At 57.4% G+C, this 8,871-nt stretch overlaps 1 protein-coding gene across 4 annotated transcripts in view; it reads left to right on the top strand.

Moving 5' to 3' along the window:
- The first annotated feature begins 243 nt into the window (after positions 1-243).
- The window catches only part of ERMARD (ER membrane associated RNA degradation), a 372,196-nt gene continuing 363,568 nt past the window's right edge, over positions 244-8,871 (top strand). For 2 of the 4 annotated variants that reach the window (XM_077283272.1, XM_077283273.1), the window contains exon 1: positions 244-390. The gene's annotated coding sequence lies outside the window, so the exon portion shown is untranslated. The remainder of the gene's footprint in view (positions 391-8,871) is intronic. The other 2 variants (XM_077283274.1, XM_077283275.1) reach the window with 1 other exon arrangement.

Genomic DNA, 8,871 nt, shown 5'->3' with positions numbered 1-8,871 from the left:
ACTGTTTTTTCCGGTACTGGAAATTAACGTGTGAAACCGGCCTAAGACAAAGTGATGTCAAGCACAGCTGCTACAAAAGACAATGCAGGCAATCTGTTTATTGCACAGTGTTCTATCACGAGGAGAAGAACGGCCCCCACATCATGCGTAACCTGATTCCCACAAAGCACGGAGAGGTAGCTACCGCGTATGCGCAGAAAGCGTGCGGCCCGGGACATAACACACGAAGCGCGGGAGCCTATTGCGCTGGCGCAGGAAGAGGGCGGGCACGTGACACATGGGAGAGAGAAACTAAACTGCCTGGGCTCTTCAGAGAGAGAAACTAGAGCGCATGTGCAGGAAGAGCAGCACAGCCAGGCGCCTGCCATATAGAAAGTATTCGGCGGTGAGGTGGGTGTCTGCGCTGCTGCGTCGGTCACTCCGCTATAGCTGCTTTATTGGCCATGTACATGTTCACCAGCGCTCAGTCACACATTATATATATATATATATATAATCAATAGTGCTGAAAGTGAAGTTGGGAGTCGTGTATGTGCTGTGTATAATTACTTGTGAATAGTCATGCGGACGGTGCCATTCCGGTTCCTCCTCAGCATTCACAGTGGAGCATGCATGGCACTGCTACATCTGCACACTCCTCTGTGTGCCAGAAGACCCAGTGACGGAGACCGCGCATGCTCGACTCCTTGCACCTGCGCAGGTAGCACCTCCAGGGTAATTCTACAGTGTGCATGAATAGAGCGGAGCTTTCTGTAGTCAAGGAGTTGTCCCCAACTAGGAGAGCGCCTGTCACCGTGCCCTGCTGCCATAATAAAGCCTCTGCTCCCCTCCCGTGCCCTGCTGCCATAATAAAGCCTCTGCTCCCCTCCCGTGCCCTGCTGCCATAATAAAGCCTCTGCTCCCCTCCCGTGCCCTGCTGCCATAATAAAGCCCCTGCTCCCCTCCCGTGCCCTGCTGCCATAATAAAGCCCCTGCTCCCCTCCCGTGCCCTGCTGCCATAATAAAGCCTCTGCTCCCCTCCCGTGCCCTGCTGCCATAATAAAGCCTCTGCTCCCCTCCCGAGCCCTGCTGCCATAATAAAGCCCCTGCTCCCCTCCCGTGCCCTGCTGCCATAATAAAGCCTCTGCTCCCCTCCCGTGCCCTGCTGCCATAATAAAGCCTCTGCTCCCCTCCCGTGCCCTGCTGCCATAATAAAGCCCTGCTCCCCTCCCGTGCCCTGCTGCCATAATAAAGCCTCTGCTCCCCTCCCGTGCCCTGCTGCCATAATAAAGCCCTGCTCCCCTCCCGTGCCCTGCTGCCATAATAAAGCCTCTGCTCCCCTCCCGAGCCCTGCTGCCATAATAAAGCCTCTGCTCCCCTCCTGTGCCCTGCTGCCATAATAAAGCCTCTGCTCCCCTCCCGTGCCCTGCTGCCATAATAAAGCCTCTGCTCCCCTCCCGTGCCCTGCTGCCATAATAAAGCCTCTGCTCCCCTCCCGTGCCCTGCTGCCATAATAAAGCCCCTGCTCCCCTCCCGTGCCCTGCTGCCATAATAAAGCCTCTGCTCCCCTCCCGTGCCCTGCTGCCATAATAAAGCCTCTGCTCCCCTCCCGAGCCCTGCTGCCATAATAAAGCCCTGCTCCCCTCCCGTGCCCTGCTGCCATAATAAAGCCTCTGCTCCCCTCCCGTGCCCTGCTGCCATAATAAAGCCCTGCTCCCCTCCCGTGCCCTGCTGCCATAATAAAGCCTCTGCTCCCCTCCCGAGCCCTGCTGCCATAATAAAGCCTCTGCTCCCCTCCTGTGCCCTGCTGCCATAATAAAGCCTCTGCTCCCCTCCCGTGCCCTGCTGCCATAATAAAGCCTCTGCTCCCCTCCCGTGCCCTGCTGCCATAATAAAGCCTCTGCTCCCCTCCCGTGCCCTGCTGCCATAATAAAGCCCTGCTCCCCTCCCGTGCCCTGCTGCCATAATAAAGCCTCTGCTCCCCTCCCGTGCCCTGCTGCCATAATAAAGCCCTGCTCCCCTCCCGTGCCCTGCTGCCATAATAAAGCCTCTGCTCCCCTCCCGTGCCCTGCTGCCATAATAAAGCCCTGCTCCCCTCCCGTGCCCTGCTGCCATAATAAAGCCCCTGCTCCCCTCCCGTGCCCTGCTGCCATAATAAAGTCTCTGCTCCCCTCCCGTGCCCTGCTGCCATAATAAAGCCCCTGCTCCCCTCCCGTGCCCTGCTGCCATAATAAAGCCTCTGCTCCCCTCCCGTGCCCTGCTGCCATAATAAAGCCCTGCTCCCCTCCCGTGCCCTGCTGCCATAATAAAGCCTCTGCTCCCCTCCCGTGCCCTGCTGCCATAATAAAGCCCTGCTCCCCTCCCGTGCCCTGCTGCCATAATAAAGCCTCTGCTCCCCTCCCGTGCCCTGCTGCCATAATAAAGCCCTGCTCCCCTCCCGTGCCCTGCTGCCATAATAAAGCCTCTGCTCCCCTCCCGTGCCCTGCTGCCATAATAAAGCCCTGCTCCCCTCCCGTGCCCTGCTGCCATAATAAAGCCCCTGCTCCCCTCCCGTGCCCTGCTGCCATAATAAAGTCTCTGCTCCCCTCCCGTGCCCTGCTGCCATAATAAAGCCCCTGCTCCCCTCCCGTGCCCTGCTGCCATAATAAAGTCTCTGCTCCCCTCCCGTGCCCTGCTGCCATAATAAAGCCCCTGCTCCCCTCCCGTGCCCTGCTGCCATAATAAAGCCTCTGCTCCCCTCCCGAGCCCTGCTGCCATAATAAAGCCCCTGCTCCCCTCCCGTGCCCTGCTGCCATAATAAAGCCCCTGCTCCCCTCCCGTGCCCTGCTGCCATAATAAAGCCACTGCTCCCCTCCTGTGCCCTGCTGCCATAATAAAGCCTCTGCGCCCCTCCCGTGCCCTGCTGCCATAATAAAGCCTCTGCTCCCCTCCCGTGCCCTGCTGCCATAATAAAGTCTCTGCTCCCCTCCCGTGCCCTGCTGCCATAATAAAGCCTCTGCTCCCCTCCTGTGCCCTGCTGCCATAATAAAGCCTCTGCTCCCCTCCCGTGCCCTGCTGCCATAATAAAGCCTCTGCTCCCCTCCCGTGCCCTGCTGCCATAATAAAGCCTCTGCTCCCCTCCCGTGCCCTGCTGCCATAATAAAGCCCTGCTCCCCTCCCGTGCCCTGCTGCCATAATAAAGCCTCTGCTCCCCTCCCGTGCCCTGCTGCCATAATAAAGCCCTGCTCCCCTCCCGTGCCCTGCTGCCATAATAAAGCCTCTGCTCCCCTCCCGTGCCCTGCTGCCATAATAAAGCCCTGCTCCCCTCCCGTGCCCTGCTGCCATAATAAAGCCCCTGCTCCCCTCCCGTGCCCTGCTGCCATAATAAAGTCTCTGCTCCCCTCCCGTGCCCTGCTGCCATAATAAAGCCCCTGCTCCCCTCCCGTGCCCTGCTGCCATAATAAAGTCTCTGCTCCCCTCCCGTGCCCTGCTGCCATAATAAAGCCCCTGCTCCCCTCCCGTGCCCTGCTGCCATAATAAAGCCTCTGCTCCCCTCCCGAGCCCTGCTGCCATAATAAAGCCCCTGCTCCCCTCCCGTGCCCTGCTGCCATAATAAAGCCCCTGCTCCCCTCCCGTGCCCTGCTGCCATAATAAAGCCACTGCTCCCCTCCTGTGCCCTGCTGCCATAATAAAGCCTCTGCGCCCCTCCCGTGCCCTGCTGCCATAATAAAGCCTCTGCTCCCCTCCCGTGCCCTGCTGCCATAATAAAGTCTCTGCTCCCCTCCCGTGCCCTGCTGCCATAATAAAGCCTCTGCTCCCCTCCCGTGCCCTGCTGCCATAATAAAGCCTCTGCTCCCCTCCCGTGCCCTGCTGCCATAATAAAGCCTCTGCTCCCCTCCCGTGCCCTGCTGCCATAATAAAGCCCCTGCTCCCCTCCCGTGCCCTGCTGCCATAATAAAGCCTCTGCGCCCCTCCCGTGCCCTGCTGCCATAATAAAGCCTCTGCGCCCCTCCCGTGCCCTGCTGCCATAATAAAGCCTCTGCTCCCCTCCCGTGCCCTGCTGCCATAATAAAGCCTCTGCTCCCCTCCCGTGCCCTGCTGCCATAATAAAGCCTCTGCTCCCCTCCCGTGCCCTGCTGCCATAATAAAGCCCTGCTCCCCTCCCGTGCCCTGCTGCCATAATAAAGCCTCTGCTCCCCTCCCGAGCCCTGCTGCCATAATAAAGCCCCTGCTCCCCTACCGTGCCCTGCTGCCATAATAAAGCCTCTGCTCCCCTCCCGTGCCCTGCTGCCATAATAAAGCCCTGCTCCCCTCCCGTGCCCTGCTGCCATAATAAAGCCTCTGCTCCCCTCCCGTGCCCTGCTGCCATAATAAAGCCCCTGCTCCCCTCCCGTGCCCTGCTGCCATAATAAAGTCTCTGCTCCCCTCCCGTGCCCTGCTGCCATAATAAAGCCCCTGCTCCCCTCCTGTGCCCTGCTGCCATAATAAAGCCTCTGCTCCCCTCCTGTGTCCTGCTGCCATAATAAAGCCTCTGCTCCCCTCCCGTGCCCTGCTGCCATAATAAAGCCTCTGCGCCCCTCCCGTGCCCTGCTGCCATAATAAAGCCTCTGCTCCCCTCCCGAGCCCTGCTGCCATAATAAAGCCCCTGCTCCCCTCCCGTGCCCTGCTGCCATAATAAAGCCTCTGCTCCCCTCCCGTGCCCTGCTGCCATAATAAAGCCTCTGCTCCCCTCCCGTGCCCTGCTGCCATAATAAAGCCCTGCTCCCCTCCCGTGCCCTGCTGCCATAATAAAGCCTCTGCTCCCCTCCCGTGCCCTGCTGCCATAATAAAGCCCCTGCTCCCCTCCCGTGCCCTGCTGCCATAATAAAGCCTCTGCTCCCCTCCTGTGCCCTGCTGCCATAATAAAGCCTCTGCGCCCCTCCCGTGCCCTGCTGCCATAATAAAGCCTCTGCTCCCCTCCCGTGCCCTGCTGCCATAATAAAGTCTCTGCTCCCCTCCCGTGCCCTGCTGCCATAATAAAGCCTCTGCTCCCCTCCCGTGCCCTGCTGCCATAATAAAGCCTCTGCTCCCCTCCCGTGTCCTGCTGCCATAATAAAGCCCCTGCTCCCCTCCCGTGCCCTGCTGCCATAATAAAGCCTCTGCGCCCCTCCCGTGCCCTGCTGCCATAATAAAGCCTCTGCGCCCCTCCCGTGCCCTGCTGCCATAATAAAGCCTCTGCTCCCCTCCCGTGCCCTGCTGCCATAATAAAGCCTCTGCTCCCCTCCCGTGCCCTGCTGCCATAATAAAGCCTCTGCTCCCCTCCCGTGCCCTGCTGCCATAATAAAGCCCTGCTCCCCTCCCGTGTCCTGCTGCCATAATAAAGCCTCTGCTCCCCTCCCGTGCCCTGCTGCCATAATAAAGCCCCTGCTCCCCTCCCGTGCCCTGCTGCCATAATAAAGCCTCTGCTCCCCTCCCGTGCCCTGCTGCCATAATAAAGCCCTGCTCCCCTCCCGTGCCCTGCTGCCATAATAAAGCCTCTGCTCCCCTCCCGTGCCCTGCTGCCATAATAAAGCCCCTGCTCCCCTCCCGTGCCCTGCTGCCATAATAAAGTCTCTGCTCCCCTCCCGTGCCCTGCTGCCATAATAAAGCCCCTGCTCCCCTCCTGTGCCCTGCTGCCATAATAAAGTCTCTGCTCCCCTCCCGTGCCCTGCTGCCATAATAAAGCCCCTGCTCCCCTCCCGTGCCCTGCTGCCATAATAAAGCCTCTGCTCCCCTCCCGAGCCCTGCTGCCATAATAAAGCCCCAGCTCCCCTCCCGTGCCCTGCTGCCATAATAAAGCCCCTGCTCCCCTCCCGTGCCCTGCTGCCATAATAAAGCCTCTGCTCCCCTCCTGTGCCCTGCTGCCATAATAAAGCCTCTGCGCCCCTCCCGTGCCCTGCTGCCATAATAAAGCCTCTGCTCCCCTCCCGTGCCCTGCTGCCATAATAAAGTCTCTGCTCCCCTCCCGTGCCCTGCTGCCATAATAAAGCCTCTGCTCCCCTCCCGTGCCCTGCTGCCATAATAAAGCCTCTGCTCCCCTCCCGTGCCCTGCTGCCATAATAAAGCCTCTGCTCCCCTCCCGTGCCCTGCTGCCATAATAAAGCCCCTGCTCCCCTCCCGTGCCCTGCTGCCATAATAAAGCCCCTGCTCCCCTCCCGTGCCCTGCTGCCATAATAAAGCCTCTGCTCCCCTCCTGTGCCCTGCTGCCATAATAAAGCCTCTGCGCCCCTCCCGTGCCCTGCTGCCATAATAAAGCCTCTGCTCCCCTCCTGTGCCCTGCTGCCATAATAAAGCCTCTGCTCCCCTCCTGTGCCCTGCTGCCATAATAAAGCCTCTGCGCCCCTCCCGTGCCCTGCTGCCATAATAAAGCCTCTGCTCCCCTCCTGTGCCCTGCTGCCATAATAAAGCCTCTGCTCCCCTCCTGTGCCCTGCTGCCATAATAAAGCCCCTGCTCCCCTCCCGTGCCCTGCTGCCATAATAAAGCCTCTGCTCCCCTCCTGTGCCCTGCTGCCATAATAAAGCCTCTGCGCCCCTCCCGTGCCCTCGCTGCTCCAGCGGCGTCGGCGCTCGTGTTCCCGGAGGGACACTACCGTAGAATACGTGCGAGTGTGAAAACATCGCCGAGCACTCCGCCCAGTGTTAATCTATGGAGCAGCTCTCATCAGCGTTTGTTTTCTTGGGCATATTCAGCGTGAGCGTAAAATCGATTGTCACAGAGACTCGCCAATGCAAGGCTATGAGTGTGAGAACAAAATCGCACAGATCTCGGACCATGCGAGTGCTGTCCAATTTTTTTTTTTTTAACGCACCGATGTCCTTTGAAAAGCCGGCAATTCATGCACCGCATGCAACAAAATCACAGTGGCAGGTTAGAATAGAACAGATAGAATATATAGATGTCAGTGACACACGTGTGTGTGTCTGTGTATATATATATAATTTATTATGTATATAGAAGAAAAGCCGGCAATTCAGCAGTCGCCTAGTGTAAAATCACAGCAGGAGCCGAACAGGATAGAAGAGATGGATTATATACAGTAAATACATATAGAATAGGTGGATATATAGATGGCAGTGACAAATACACTTAAGGCTGAGTCACACATAACGATATCGTTAACGATATCGTTGCAACGTCACGCTTTTGGTGACGTAAGCAACGATCCCGCTAACGATCTCGTTATGTGTGACAGCGACCAATGATCAGGCCCCTGCTGGGAGATCGTTGGTCGTTGGGGAATGATCAGGACCTTTTTTTGGTCGCTGATCACCCGCTGTAATCGCTGGATCGGTGTGTGTGACGCTGATCCAGCGATGTGTTCACTTGTAAACATCGGGTTACTAAGTGCAGGGCCGCGCTTAGTAACCCGATATTTACCCTGGTTACCATTGTAAAAGTAAAAAAAAAAAAAACAGTACATACTCACATTCTGATGTCTGTCACGTCCCCCGGCGTCCACAGGGTTGACTGTGTCAGTGCCGGCCGTAAAGCAGAGCACAGCGGTGACGTCACCGCTGTGCTCTGCTTTACGGCCGGCGCTGACACATTCAGTGCAGGGAAGCTCTCAGCAGCAGGGCGTGCATTACCAGTGCTCCTGCCGAAAGCAGTTTTAACCCTGTGGACGCCGGGGGACGTGACAGACATCAGAATGTGAGTATGTACTGTTTTTTTTTTAACTTTTACAATGGTAACCAGGGTAAATATTGGGTTACTAAGCGCGGCCGTGCACTTAGTAACCCGATGTTTACCCTGGTTACCCGGGTGCTGCAGGGGGACTTCGGCATCGTTGAAGACAGTTTCAACGATGCCGAAGTCGTTCCCCTGATCGTTGGTCGCTGGAGAGAGCTGTCTGTGTGACAGCTGCCCAGCGACCACACACCGACTTACCAACGATCACGGCCAGGTCGTATCGCTGGTCGTGATCGTTGGTAAGTCGTTTAGTGTAACGGTACCTTTTGTACAGTGTGTGTGCAGCTTACTGTACATGTATTTAACCCCTTTAACCCCAAGGGTGGTTTGCATGTTAAAGGGAACCTGTCACCCCCCCCCAGGGTTTTTTAACTAAAAGAGCCACCTTGTGCAGTAGTAATGCTGCATTCTGACAAGGTGGCTCTTTTAGTTCTGGGTGCTGTAGCTGCCGAAATAATCAGTTTTGTAATTTGTCCTAAATACCTTTTCTTCAGTCAAAGAGGCAGGCCTTTCCCCCCTGCTGCAGACGCCACACAGCCGTCACTCAAATCTTCTTGGCGCCGGGCGCCGCCTCCTCACCGCTGTTTTGAAATGAGCCGGTGCCTGCGCTCTTTTCTCCAGCCTTGGGCAGGCGCAGTGAGCGCTGCCCGTCCTCTGTCCTCATATGCAGTCCAGCTGACTGCGCCTGTGCCGCCGCCCTGCCTGTGAATCCCAGCCCCGCAATGTGAATAAATCATAAGTTACTGCGGGGCTGGGATTCACAGGGAGGGCGGCCGCATAGGCGCAGTCAGCCGGACTGCATATGAGGACAGAGGACAGGCAGCGCTCACTGTGCCTGCCCAAGGCAGGAGAAAAGCGCGCAGGCGCCGGCTCATTTCAAACCAGCGGCGAGGAGGCGGCGCCCGGCGCCAAGAAGATTTGAGTGACGGCTGTGTGGCTTCTGCAGCAGGGGGGAAAGGCCTGCCTCCAGGACTGAAGAAAAGGTATTTAGGACAAATTACAAAACTGATTATTTCGGCAGCTACAGCACCCAGAACTAAAAGAGCCACCTTGTCAGAATGCAGCATTACTGCTGCACAAGGTGGCTCTTTTAGTTAAAAACACCTGGGGGGGGGTGACAGGTTCCCTTTAATTAACGGGACAATTTTTACAATTCTGACCACTGTCCCTCTATGAGGTTATAACTCTGGAACGATTTCATGTAG

The sequence above is a fragment of the Ranitomeya variabilis genome, chromosome 2, assembly GCF_051348905.1.
Source record: "Ranitomeya variabilis isolate aRanVar5 chromosome 2, aRanVar5.hap1, whole genome shotgun sequence".
Classification (NCBI taxonomy): Eukaryota; Metazoa; Chordata; class Amphibia; order Anura; family Dendrobatidae; genus Ranitomeya; species Ranitomeya variabilis.
The sequence above is the reverse complement of the archived record's forward strand: the minus strand, read 5'-3'. Positions and strand labels throughout refer to the sequence as shown.